This window comes from Nannospalax galili, unplaced genomic scaffold (genome assembly GCF_000622305.1).
Source record: "Nannospalax galili isolate Female #2095 unplaced genomic scaffold, S.galili_v1.0 scaffold857, whole genome shotgun sequence".
NCBI classification, from domain to species: Eukaryota; Metazoa; Chordata; class Mammalia; order Rodentia; family Spalacidae; genus Nannospalax; species Nannospalax galili.
Window position 1 is genome coordinate 252,431 of NW_008338788.1, and position 14,619 is coordinate 267,049.

General features: G+C 40.2%; 1 pseudogene; it reads right to left on the reverse strand.

Annotated features, from left to right (window-relative positions):
• Positions 1–11,112: 11,112 nt before the first annotated feature.
• Positions 11,113–13,314, reverse strand: LOC103734438 (annotated as a pseudogene).
• Between the last annotated feature and the right edge of the window lie 1,305 nt (positions 13,315–14,619).

The following is a 14,619-nucleotide window of genomic DNA, read 5'->3' on the forward strand; positions in this document are numbered from 1 at the left end:
ACCTGGCAGTGTTCTTTGCTTGTGGGGTCCAGACCTTTGATGATCTTTCCCTTGCAACTTACCTAGTACCTTCTGGCTCTTTGAAAGGTGGCCAGAAGGGAGGAGACTTCCAGCTCTGTTTCATATTTAATTCTCAGTATCCTGTGACCAAAATGTGTGGCGTCTTCAGCAATAGGGTTTTTCTGGGTCTGAGTCACTCACTCAGTATAATTTTTTCCAGTCCCATCCACCTCCTGAAAATATCTCATTTAATTTTTATTTACAGCTGAACAAAATTCTATTGAGTAAATGTACCACAATGTCATCATCAGTTGGTCATCTAGGTTGATTCCATTTCCTAGCTGTTGTGAAGCAAACAGCAATGAACATGCATCTCTGCAGAATGACCTGAGGCCTTTTGGGAATATGCCCAGGAGTCGTATATTTCTGTTATATGGTAGATATATTTTTCCCTTCTACACTGATTTCTATTGTGGCTGGACCAGTCTACAGTCCCACCCACACAGAAAAAGTGTTCTGACTGGGGCAATATGGATTCTCAAAGTAGTTTTAATTTGTATTTCCCTAATGGAAATGGATTTTAAACACACTAAAATAATAATTTGTTACTGTAATATGTATATATATATAAATGTATATATGGAGAGAGAGAAACTAAGTTCATTTAGTGAAGCTCATTTTTAAGTAAGTTTATGAATGACCATTTGGGATTGAATAAATCAAAGAATAGGGCAAGAAGCTGAAGGGGAGTGGGGGGATATGGAAGGAGTTGGTGAGGGTACAGGAAGGAATGGAAATGACATAAGTACATTACTCAAGTATAAAATTCTCAAAAAATGTTTGAAAAGATAAAAATAAAACAGAAAAAATAAAGGACAGGAAAGAAACCTCTTAGCCATTTGTATTTCTTCTTTTGAGCAGTATCTGTTTAGTTCCATAACCCATTTTGTGAATGGGTTGTTTTCTTGATATTTTGCTTTTTGACATTTTATGTTTTTATTGAGTTTTTATGCCTTTCATATAAATAAATTTTAATCAGAATTAGACTCCCTACTCATCCATGTGACCCCTGAGGAACAGAGCCTCAAACAACCTTAAGAGTAAAAATAAATTGGTTTACCTGGGCTAATTCTATGGACTTAAACACCCCAAAGGAAAGTATAACCAATGATCAAAGGGGCCAATATAATTTTTAAGAGTCCATATGTATAGATAAAGGCTTCATAACAAACAACAATGCCAGATAGGAGATAACCTTCTTTTGAGTTGTTGGCCAGGGTGGCCAAAGGGACTCCCAGATAGTAACCCAGCACAGAACTGGGAAAATGAACAGCAGACCCCAATCTTATCTAAAGGAATATTGACAACTGATTGTTGCTAGATGAGGAACAGCTGACCCTCCTAAAACAAAGAGCTCTACATAGGCTGACTAGATTCACCAGCTGGACAAATAGTGGGGAACGGCAGTGGACAGTAGCAGGGATAACAGACTATAAGGGCTCTAGTGGGGGGAGGGAGGCTATGGAAGGGTGCCATCTGGGAAGTGGGTATATAGTTGAATAAGATGGTTTGGGATGTTCTGTGTGATATACACATGCACACAAAAAAGTCAACAATTTTTAAAAAATTTATTATATTTGAAGAGGAAGCATAAAAATTTATGTCATGTTAATCAGTAGAGGTGATAAACATTACCACTGAAATCTACCTGATGACTTTATAGACATACACAGGCGCCAAGGATCCAAGTGCAACCGATTATGACTAGTAATAATCAGATACATACAGATTAGAGATGCATGTGCCAACATCTCAGTGTTAGTAACAAAAACATTGAGTCTTTCTGTAAGAAACAATATATTTAAAAATGGAATGGAGATCTTTTTTAAAGGTTAAAAACATTTAATTTTATGTTTTACAGAGCTTATACTGAGTTCAATACTGTATAACTGTATTAATTCAACTATGAACCTAAAAATTTACAGCCACTTTTGAAAGAGATGTATTCTTGCTTTGGAGTGCGTTACTGAATATGTTAAAGCTGTAATGAAATGCTTCTTTTAATAATGTGGTTATTAAATTTTAAAAAATTAAAATAAAAACATTGAAATCTACCTGATAACTTTATATCCATGCTCAGATGCCAAGGAGCTCAGAAAGTAACTGACTGTGACTAGTAATAATCAGATATGTAGAGATCAGAAACACATGTGCAAACATCTTAGTGACAATTGCATTAAAAATGAATTTTTCTGTATGCGAAAGAAGAAATAAATAAAGAATACCCAGATTTGATTTAAGAAGCCTTTAGACAGATAATAATAAATGACATGAAGTTGGGAGGTGGGTGAGTACCGAGATGGGGTGCAGAGGGGTGAGAGGGTCTGAACATGATCAAGATAATTATATGAACTTCTCAAATCAATTAAAAATATATAAACGAAATCTTTTCTGGTACTGGGAGATGGCCCATTAAGGCAAAACACTCGATATATAATCTTGGAGACTGGAGGTACAATCTCAAACATGTAAAGAAAACGCTGGGCAGTTACAGCAGCCTGTCTCTAATCCCAGGACTGGAAGGTGAAGACAGGTGTCCTCCAGGTCAATCTGACTAGCGAGATTTGTCAAAATGTTGAACTTAAGGTTCAATATTAAGTTGCGAATATGTCAGATGTTAAAGTCCAGAGTGCTTGATAAAGACATCTGACATCACCCTCTGGCCTCTACACATGTGTGTACACATGTCCATGTTCACTTGCACACATGTGCACCCACACAAGTGAGCAAGAATATATACACATACACATGTCAAAGACAGATACATATGAAAAAGGAAAATCTGTCCATAGGCCTCAGATGCAATATCTGCAAAATGGGGTGCTGGCCAGGTAAATGGTTTGGGGAACAATATCGTCAGAACCATGTACCCATTCACAAACAACATGGCAGATAACTTCTGGAGGCACAGAGCTACTCGGAGCCTGTACATAGACTCTTAATCATCCACAGATTCCAGACTCTGTATCTCTATGTGTTTCTTATCTATTTCCATATTTCTCAGTCTTTATCTTTTCTAGACTTTACTAGTTCTATAACTTATTTTAGGGTGGGAGCAAGACTCCTTTCAATATGTATTGAAATACCAGGGAGAGAAATTTCCTAACATGCCAAAAGCAGTGGATTGAAACTTCATGACTGCAAAAAGTTATATACATATGTGTTTATATTATATATCATATATTACATGTAATTATATGTATATATGATAAAATGTGCTAAGTATTGTGCTTCCTGCCTGAAATCCAATCATTTAGGAGATTATAAAGCCCAAAGCCAGCTTGGCTGCATGGTGAAACTATGTCCCAAACATAAAAATAACACACATGTACACACACATGGCATGAACACAAATATCTACACACGTGGGGGTGGGGGGACTTTGGAAGAGAAATAGAGTTTCAGATTTGTAAGATGATGATTTTTCTGTATTTGTTTCATAATAATGTGAGTATGCCTAATACTAAAAAACTACACTCTTAAAATGGTATCTTTTATGCTATTTCTTTTTCATAATAAAATATATAGTATAGAAAAATCTGATTTTACCTTCAGAAAAAAGACATGAGCTCACTCAGCACCAGAATCCACATATGGTTTCTTGAGCTACAGTATCCCTGAGATGCACTGATGGAAGTTTCTGGACAAGTGGTCCCTAAGGGGCTTCTATGTTGATTTTTAACATGGAAGCTCACTGAATAGCTCCAATAATCTTTAATGATTTTCTATCCTCATCCTTTCAGACCTTTCTCCCACTAAGGTTATCCTTTGTGACTGAGCTCTCCATAAACACCCAGTCACCCTGGTGGTCTCCGTACCCTTGGTCTTCCGGAGTTCCTCCAGTAGGTAGCCAGCCTCCTCCTGGATCCGTTCTTCAATGCTCCTCTTTCCCATCCCAAAATTTCGAAGGACAGTTAGGGAAAAGCGCCAGAGAGTCTTCCATCGTTCTCCATTGGAAAGAGCTAAACCTGTGGAGATCTCAGTGTTGGGATGCTGCCTCCCCTCCCCTTTCTGTGCTCAGCTCTATGGTTGACAAGATTATGAAAGTTCTTAACTCTAGTCTTGAAGAAGCCATCCTCAACCTCCCAGAATCAATGGAAAATTAAGATTCTCTTCCTGCAAGATCATCTAAAAGTCCAGACTGAGCTGCAAGAAGAGGGAATTGGGCTGGGGAAGATCAAGGGAGACCAAGGCATGTTTCTCATAAGACAGAGAGCTAGAGCTGGGGTAATTGCTTGTTGAATGCCTAAGAAAGTGGGAACTATGGAGAGAATGCTGTACTGAGTACCTTTGAGTGGAAACACTAATTCTGTTTTCTACAAACCACCTGGGTTCTCTATACACACATGGATTCTTCTATGTACATAGAAGATTATGGACATTAATGCAAGGAGTTACCTTGAATTAAGATTTGTATAGAAATTGTCTGATGTGTGGACTGGTGAATTATTTAGAAATTAATTCCTTAAGTAAAGAGTTTATGAGTGGAAAGGCAGATAGGTTGGTGAATGGGTGGTAGATGGCTCAATGCTAAATGTATGTGTGGATGAAAGACTCAATGGATGAGTAAAGTGTCCGTGAATGGAGGCTTAAGATGGTCAGATAGGGGTTAGATGGAAGGATGGATGTGGCTATATGGCTATCCAGATGGATGTTGAATGGTTGGAAGAGTGGATGAATAGAAGTATTAGTAGATGTATGACATAAGATGGATGACATATGTGACATGGGTGGATGAATGGATGAAAGCAATATTGAGATACAGGTACACAACAGGATAGAACGATGTTTATATTTAAAGAATAATGAATATTTTCTTAATTTTACACCATAAGTTTTAATAATTACATTGTAAATATAGTGTTCTATGAAGTAATCCCACACAGTTGTACATTTGACACTTGAATTCTTTCTTTCTCATACACATGATGATTCATAGGACAGAGTAGAATGAGGAAAAGCAATCACGATAGATGGATATATGTATACCTAGAGTGATAGATGAGAGAATGGAGCCAGCCTGCCTGGATTTGACGGATGCAGGCAAGCAGGAGCGGATGCACAGGCAGTGCCAGAAAAGAATCTCCCCAGTGGAGGAGGCAGAGACTGTGCTGTGGTATACATACTGTGGCTAGGCGGCTGGGATATGAGATGGTCTGTGAAGGCTTCAGGTGGTACACAAATAGTATTTATTACATAGTAACTCAGTGAACCGAAGAATAAAAATAGCACAGCAAGCAATTTAGAGTCAGATTTCTGGAGTTCAAAACAAAGTAACCTACCCTTTCTGTATCGTCATCAGCCTTCTCACCTGTAATATTAATGTATCAACATCTTTCTCAAGGGAGCCAATGGGATGAGTCCTGTAGGGCGCTTATCAGACAACCTTCAACATTCTGAGTACACTGTAATCATTTCTATTGTTGCTGTTAGCTACCACGACCTTGGAAGTTTCCATCTAATGTAGGCATGTCTCCACGGTCACTGAGGTCATCTCCTTGGTCTACCAGTGCCTCCTTCACAGCCTCGTGTCCACATAAGACAACCACTGGATGTGGCCCCAAGTACACAGTGAACACAGAGCCATATATTTTCTGGAGCTGGGTGTGAAGGAAGACGCTGAAGGAAGGAGTCGATTGGAGCAGGCAGAAACCAGTCAAGGATTGTAGAGGGTGGAGGTTTCAAGAGGTTGCAAGGTTGGGAATGACAGATCCAGGTCGTCTTGAGCTTGGAAGGGCTGCTGGGGAGAAAGCATCAAAATCTTGACTCCTGTGATTTTGGCAATCGTGAACTGTAACCCTGCATGTCTTAGTTTCCTCATTTGCAAAAATAGTGGGCCTGCATTAGATGAACTGAAGTCTACTCTGCATCTTCTCTTTTCGAATGATAGATTTTCAGCATCTTAAGATTTTGTGATATTGAGTCTCAAAGTACTAAAACAATCTAAATTTGAAAGTTATGCTTAAGGAAATGAAATCCCAGAAGTGCCTAGACTGTGATTCCAGAGACCTGAGAGGAAGAGAGAGCTGCTCCAAGGCTCTGGGAATTTGTGCTTCTCAGATTTCTTTCTTCATTTTATGTTTCTGGAATTTCAGAATTCTAATGTCCCTCGGGTCTGTTTCTGAGTCTGGGTGCCAAAGTCATGATGTTTTAGGTGTACTTGGCTATTGAATTTGTTGCCTTCATCCCGAGAGGAAACGGACACACTTACCTTCACTAAGGATTGAAATGTTCTGCCAATGCCAACTTGCCGTAGGTTCCTCAGGAGAGGTAAGGGTATAGGGCCAGGGGCAGCTTTCCTCCCTTGTTGTTTTGTTTCCAGACGATGAGGATCAGCAAACAGGACACACAGAGTGCCAGAAAGAAGGTGAAGACCCCTCCAAGTTCCACGGCTCCAAGTAGAGGGTTTGTGTCCTGGGCTCCAAATCCAGCCTAAATAGCCTCTAGGAAATCAGCTTATCATGAAATCTGAACATCTCAGAGTCAAATTTTTCTGGGCGTGATGCCATTAGAAGGCAGATAACTTGATGCGTGTGGGATTATATAACTTATAATCTCCCAAGCACACATCGGTGTATTGCATTTACCCAGGAAAACCCTGCTTTGCATTTTTCAAATTTAGTTCTTTTATCTCTCCACCAACTTGACATTCTTTGTGGTATCTGTTGGGCAACCCAGCACCTTTTTATACTATCGAGTTAAGCATTCAGGGACAATCTGGGCATCTCTTCTTCATCAGGAAAACATCTTTGGGGGGGGGCTCTCAATTTTACCCTTTGTCAAGAAAGATGGAAATGGTGCTTTTGAAAGTGCCTGTAGCCGTGGTCTCCCTGATGTCCCCCATGATTTCCCTACACTGCTAAGTCCTAGCTGCCTAGGGATGGCCTCATTCACAGCAGAATGGGCTCTCCCAGATCAGCTGGTAGGTATTTCTATAGTTTCTTTATTTCTATCTGTAGATAAAAACAAACTATGAGAAATAACACTTTCTCTTGTTTGCCTACTCTTTGCAAGATGAGTTTAACATGGCAGAGATGAACATTCACCAGTCAGAGACAGACTGGTGTAAGAAGAGGCACCTGGTAAATCTTGATAAGGAAGCAGCCAATGAAGTCCCTAGGAATCTGCAGATCAAGGGAAGCTTGTGGATTGTAACTCTAATTGCAACATAGTCCTTGAGCTTCTCAAACAAGTTATAGAAGCGATTATGTCTTCCTGGAAAGTGCTGCATGACTTTGGAGTACATGTCATATAGCTGTGGGGAATAGGTGAAGGAGATTATCAGTCCTGAGCACCTGGGACCAGGTAAGCTGAGGTCTAATCAGAGACCCACTACAGCAAGGCATAGTGATGCTCATCCACAATCCCAGCACCAGTGAGATGGAGGAAGAAGATCATCAGTTTAAGGCCAACCCAGCTACATAAGGTCCCACTGTTTAAAAGAAGTTTTTGGCTGGTTAGAGAATTGGATGTTGTGTTTTGTTGAGTCAGGGAAATTGATAGCTGTCTCTCAGGGCTCTAGGGATAAATAAGTGATAGGAAAGTGCTTAATTAATTGTGACTGGAGGATGGGCAGGGAAGTGACCAGGGAGCATCTGTGCCCAGGGGATGCTCATCTCCAATAAACTCTCATTGATCATCCTCAGCAGGCTCGGGAACTGCTTGTCTTCATAGTTTAAATGACTTCCAAGGACAATAGAACTGGTTATTTTGGACACAGTGGGATTAGATAGAAGGTGGGTTCAATGGGAGCACTTGGAGGTGGAAACTGATTCTGTTGATGACAGTATCAGTGAGGCAGGGAGAGGAATCACTCAGTGGTGGCACTTGTGAATTAGCGCATTTTTGACAGAGTCTCCCTAGTCCCAGCCCACCTGGAAGTCACTATGTAGACCAAGCTGGTCTCTATCTCACAGAGATCTGCCTGCCTCTGCCTCTCGAGGGCTTGGGATTAAAGGTGCACACTACATCCAGCAAATTATCTCTAAGTCTAGGTTTCCCAATCTGCAAACTGGTTTGAAGGCCACCTAATCGATCCATGACTGCTCAATACAGTGATCTAAATAAAATGCTTAACAGAGTGCCTGACCTGTAGTAAGCACTCAAGAAATCCTAGAGAGGACCTTAATCATTATCTGTGTTACTATTTCCTAAATGTATTTGTGGTGGACAGTCACAAATTTAGAAGAAAAATGATGATAAGAGACACATCTGACAAGATGGAGAATCCCCTTGAATTACCAATGATTAAGTTTATGCTACTATGAAAATCATTTCCAGTCTGGAAAGACTGCCCAGTGGTTGAAGACACCTGCAGACAAGTCTGACAATTCGGTTTCAGTCCCTGGGACCCACATGATGGAAGGAGAGAACCCACTCCTGAGAGCTGTCCTTTGACTGACACACGGGTGCCACGGTATATGCACACCCGCACATGTGAACATACGTATTAAGTAACTAATTAATTAACTGATTAATTAATTTAAAAGTATCATTCCATAGGCACTGTTTGCAAAATGGGAAGCTGGTCTCAATGGTAAATGGAATTGCAAAGAATTTCTCTAAAATCAAGCACACATTGATAAATGTACAACTTTATGCTAACTTCTGAGGTCCTGAGATATGAAAGCCTTTTTGAAGACCCCGTAAGCCATCCACAGAGTTCAGACATAGAACTTCTGATGTAAAGGACTGTCTCTGTTTCTCTCTTATTCTTGATATTTTTTATGATTAGAGGTGACTTTTATTTTCATATTCCTCCACCCCTGTATTTTCTATGGGGGAAACATGTTACTTAAATCAGGGGGAATACATTTTCCAATAGGTCAAAGAAGAAATATTTTTCACTATTGTGGAAAGTTATTTTGTTACTAAGTTCAAAAGACTTGGCCGTAATCCCTGATTAAAATTATCCTTTGGTTTTTATATTTCTCAAACTGTCTTTTCTTCCTAGACTCTATGGGTTCCAGACCTTATTTTTCCAGACTCCTTAAAAATACAATGAAATGGGGCTGGAGAGATGACTCAGCAGTTAAGAGCACTGACCACTCTTGTGAAGGACCTGGGTTCGGTTTCCAGCACGTACATGGTGGCTAATAGCTGTCTATAAATCCAATTCCAGAAGAAATCCAACACCCTTTTGTGACTGAATGACACAGGTGAACTTACATACATGCAAGCAATACACTCATACACATAAAATAATAATAGATAAATAAATAAATAAATAAATAAATAAATAAAATTAAATGGGAACTGGAGGGATTGCTCAGTGATTAGGAGTACTTGCTGCTCTTGTAGAGGACCTGAGTTCAGTTCCCAGCACCCACATCAGATAGTTCACAACCACCTGTATTTAGAGCTCCAGGGAATCTAACATCCTCTTATGGCCCCCGCAGGTAAGCATACTTATATAACATACACTCACACACACACACACATAACACAAATAAAAATAAAATATTTTTTAAAATACAATGAAATGTCTGGTGAGCCATTTTCTAGCATGTTTGAGCCTTAGATTTGATCCACAGCATTGCAGAAACAAATCAGACACACTGATGAAACAGGCCAGATACAATATTGTAGATCTCTAATCCCACCACTCAGGAGATAAAAGCAGCAGGACCACAAGTTCAAAGTCATCCTAGGCTGCATAGTGCAGTGCTGTCTTAATACACACCCACCCACACATGTACCCATGCACAGACATACAAAGTGGGAGGAAGGAAGGGAGAGAGAGAGACAGATAGGCAGGGAGAGACAGAGACACAGACAGAAATGGATAAAGAGTTTCATATTTGCGATATGAAGATTTTTCTAAAGATTTGTTTCACCACAAGGTGAATATAACTAACATTAACAAACTACATTCTTAAAAATGGTGAAGATGGTTAAGTTTTATGTTATTTCCATTACCAAAATAAAACATGTACACATATACAGCACAACAAAATTTTGTCCTTTCTCCAGAAAAAGACACAAGCTCACTGAACACCAAAATCTATGTGTGGTTTTTTGAGCTATGGTCTTCCTGAGATGCAGTGATGGATGTTTCTGGACAAGTTGTCCCTGAGGGTCTTCTATGTTGATTTTTAACATGGAAGCTCATTGGAAAACTCCATCAACTCTTAATGCTTTTCCATCACCACCCATTTCAGATCTTTCTCCCACCAAGGCCAATCTTTTGTGACTGAGCTCTCCATAAACACCCAGTCACCCTGCGTGGTCTCCATACCCTTGGTCTTTTAGAGTTTCTCCAGTAGGTAGCCAGCCTCCTCCTGGATCCATTCTTCAATGCTCCTCTTTCCCATCCCAAAGCTTTGAAGGACAGTCAAGGAAAATGGAGAATCATCCATCATTCTCCATTATAAACAACTAAACCTGCCAGGATCTGTGTCAGGCTCCTGTCGCCTCTCCCCTTTCTGTGCTCAGCTCTGTGGTAGACAAGATTATGAAAGTTCCTTTGTTGCTGTCGCCATCGATTTTTAGAAGGTTTGAGGAATATGGAACAATTGATAGATGATACCATGTATCACATTTCTCTTCCACTCTTTACCACATGTACGCCATGACATTTGTATCTCCCAATAATCATGCACACACAATAATGAATGAATAAAATTTTAATAAAATAAAAGTTCTTATAGAAACCCTTCTCAGCCTTCCAGATTCAATGGAGTATTAAGAGTCCCCCCCCTACAAGGTCCTCAAATATAATCCAAACTGAGTTGAAAGCAAAGGGATTTAGGCAAGGAATGACATAGGGAGATCAGGGCATGTTTTTTTTTTTAAACAGTTATAACAAAGGCGTCATTATCATTTCCAGATGAAATAAATGCACCACCCACCCCATACTTGAAAGGTTTTAAACAATTCTTTTTCAGATTGTACCAAGGCAGCACCAACTGCCCATTTTATGCACCCATTTCTAGCAAAGACACCGATACGTCCCTCAACATTGGTTCCACACTGCTTCTCGTTTATTATAATTTACAAAACAGCTGGTGTTTGCAAGTAGGTGCAAATGCTTTGGACCACTCATAGTACTTCTTAGTCATCGTCTTCCTCCTCCTCTTCTTCCTCAAAGCTGTCTTCAAATCCCTCACTGTCTTCTTGGTCTTCATCGTCTTCTATTGCTGTATCCCACTGTGGGTGATTTTCTGGCACAGGCTTAGCCTCATGAAACTCCGACTTCAAGGGTTTGATCTGATCCAAACCCATATAGGAGTCTGATCTTAGAAACACTGTATACTGATAATTTCCAGGTTTGCCTGGTGCAGGAAATTTCAGTTCTACCTCCTCTGTATCTGTCAATGTACACAGGTGATACGGTGTAGATATTAATGTCTGCTCTTTCTCATATGCGATATAAAGCCACCGCCACTCTTGTTTCCCTCAGGAAAGTAAAGACTACACACAGGATGTGTAATCTTTTATTTGGTTTCCAGCAGAGCTCTCTCTTTCCACTGTACACTTTGTTGTAATTCTTGCTTTTCGTCTTGCTTTCTCTCTGAGTCTCTGTCACTGCCGTCATCTCTCTCACTCTGAGAATCTCGATTGGTTTCTTCTTCTTCAGAATCGCTGCCTTTGTCAGAAACATCTTTCAATGCAGCTTCACACTCCCAACAGCTCCATCTGCTTCTGTTGCTTTGACTGAGATAATGGCACAGGTGTGGGTTTTTTTTTTAGCAGCTTTCTTGGGTCCTTTACTCTTCTGCTGCGATCTTCCTTTTGACTTGTTCTTGCTGGCATCACTCCGCCCATCTTCTGCAGGCTGTTCCTCTGCAGCACAGGTGCACTGCTCCTTCTCAAATACTTCTGCCATTGTCTGCCTTGTCAATTTAACCAACACTGTAACTTAGGATCCTACTGTGATGTTGTTGCTATCCTCATCATCCAGTACCTGTGATTTTATGTCCATGGTCACATATGGAAAACTCCCAAGGATAGCCATAATGTCTTCATATTTTTCATCTTCAAGGAAGTGTAATAGACTATGACGATCTGATTCTTTTAAACTCACCAAATCCTGGATAGTCTTAATTTTGTACTTTTTATGATTAGAAGCTCTTCTAAGATTGTCCTCTTCGATGTGAGGGAGCTGCAGAAGGGGACTCTTAAACTGCTGCAGGCCTTGAACAACCACCTGGGAAAGCTTCATGCAGTTTTCCAAGGATGTCAAGGGGAGCATGAAACTCACTTTCTTCACGGCTCTGGGCCATTATTACTAGTTGGCAAATTACATTAACCGTTTCTTGAAGTAGTGCAGGACATTTTTTCAGCATAAACTGCTGATCTTCCTCAAGAGTCTCAGGAATTTCCATTCTAGCAAGATGAGATAGTAAAAGAACTCTGGCCTTCAAGCTATATGGACAGGGAAGTGGAGGTTCATTCTTTAAATTTATGCTGCCAATTTCTCTGATTAGCTGTGGTGTTAAAATATTATCTGTTGGTCTGCTTGTGGCATCTTTATTATACTGAGGATCAAATTCAGAAGCACCAGCCAGAACCTTAATGAGATGCTTCATGTCCACATTTCAAGTTCTAAAAACAAAGTATGTATAAATCTGTGTTGTGCGTATTAGAACCTGGTCTCTACTGTATCACATTGACTGACACCACCAAGAGCCCACAAGAACAGGAAGGATAACCATAAATGCCAATCCATAAACAAGTAAAAGCAGAATTGAATTTTTCTGGTCAACTATCCAAGCTGGTAAGGCAATTCTGAAGCTTGTCGCTTGAGGCCCATCTGGATTTCCAAATTCTTCCCAATTTTTCCGGGACTCTTCATCTTTTAAAGCTGCGTAAGCTTTGGCTGTCCTCATGAACATCACTTCATCACCTCCTTCATCTGGATGATATTTAAGTGATAGCCAATGATACCTTTCTTAATTTCTGCTGCTGTTGCTCCAGGATCCAAATTTAATACTTCATAAGGATTGTATTCTTGATATCTCGTTCTGTTTTGGAAACTTTGTAGGCAAGAAATAAGAACAATGCCCATCCTGCAAGCAGAACTATTTTCTTTACTGTAGGACTAATATTTGGCTGGGGTTTTAGTAACGGTAAATGACACCACATACATCTTCCATATACTTTTCTAATATTCTTTAATTGAATTAGCTCCGCATTCTGGTCTCGGGGCCAGAGGTAGTATGTGGCTGGGATCACAGTGAGCCCCACGAAGGAGGTGAGGAAGTAGAAGAAGGTGTTCCCTCTGTCATTGTACTGGAACTACTGGCCCGCCATAGCTCCGCCTACTCCTCGGCTCCCTTCATGCCACCACCGCCATGACCCTGTGCCTCACTCCAGCTCTGGGTGCTCCGGCCTGGGAATGTTTCTTATACAACAGACAGCTAGAACTGCATTACTTGTTTAATGCCTAGTAAAGCTGGGGCGATGTGGCTAGAACGTCATACAGAGTAACTTTGAATGGAAATACTAGTTCTGTCTATTACTGGGATTTTCTAGACGTGCACATGTGTGTGCACAGATGCTGAGGACTGCACATTCATGTGCTCACACAAAAAAGAGTTACCATGTAGTAAAAGTACATGGTACTTTGTGGAGTGGTGAACTGTTTGGAAATTTGGTGAGCTTACTTTGGTATATTGATAAATTAAAGGAAGGGTTTGTCACTGGAATGGTAGATAAGTGGATAAATGAATGGGTGGACACCTAGATGGGAGAATGGGTGGGAGGATAAAGACTTAATGAATGAATGAAATATTAATGAACAGATGATTTGAGACAGACATAAAGTGGTTGGAAGGAAGGATGGATGGATGGATGGATGGAAAGACTGATGTGTGAATGAGTCAATGGATGGATGGATGGATGAACTGATGTGTGAATGATGAGTCGATGGGTAGATGGATGGATTAATGAGTGAATGGAACATTGAGAGGTGTATACACAATAGGAATGAAAGATGTTTGGATGCAAAGAATAACGAAGGGGCCCATGAGCTGACACAGCAGGTAAAAGTGATCACTATGGATTACATTACCAGAACACACATAACAGTGGAAGAAGAGAGGACTCCACAGATTTGTCCTCTGACCTCCCCGCACATGAAGTGTGGTGCACACATGTCCACATACACACATATACACACACTAATAAAATAAAAATTAAGTTCAATAAAAATAAAAACCAAGAATAATGAGCTATTTGAGTGGATTTATGGAACAATCATAAAGAAGAAAAGGTGTACAGAGAGATACCCGCCCCCACACACAGATGAACAGAGAGATGGATGGAAGTGTGGAAACAGTGATGTAAACCTGCCCATAAGTGAAGGACACGGACGGGAGCAGGTGCATGGGTAGAACGCACTAGAAACAATCTTCCTATATGAAGGATGTGGAGACCTGTGTATTCTATATGTGTGTGAATAGGCAGATAAAAAATAAGCGTGGCTATGGAATCTTCATGGGGTAGATGACTAAGATGTTTTGTATGACATGCACAAAAACTCAATAAAAATATATGCAAAAGCAAGAATCAAAATAACACAGGAAACACTTAGAGGCAAATGTCTAAAATTCAAAA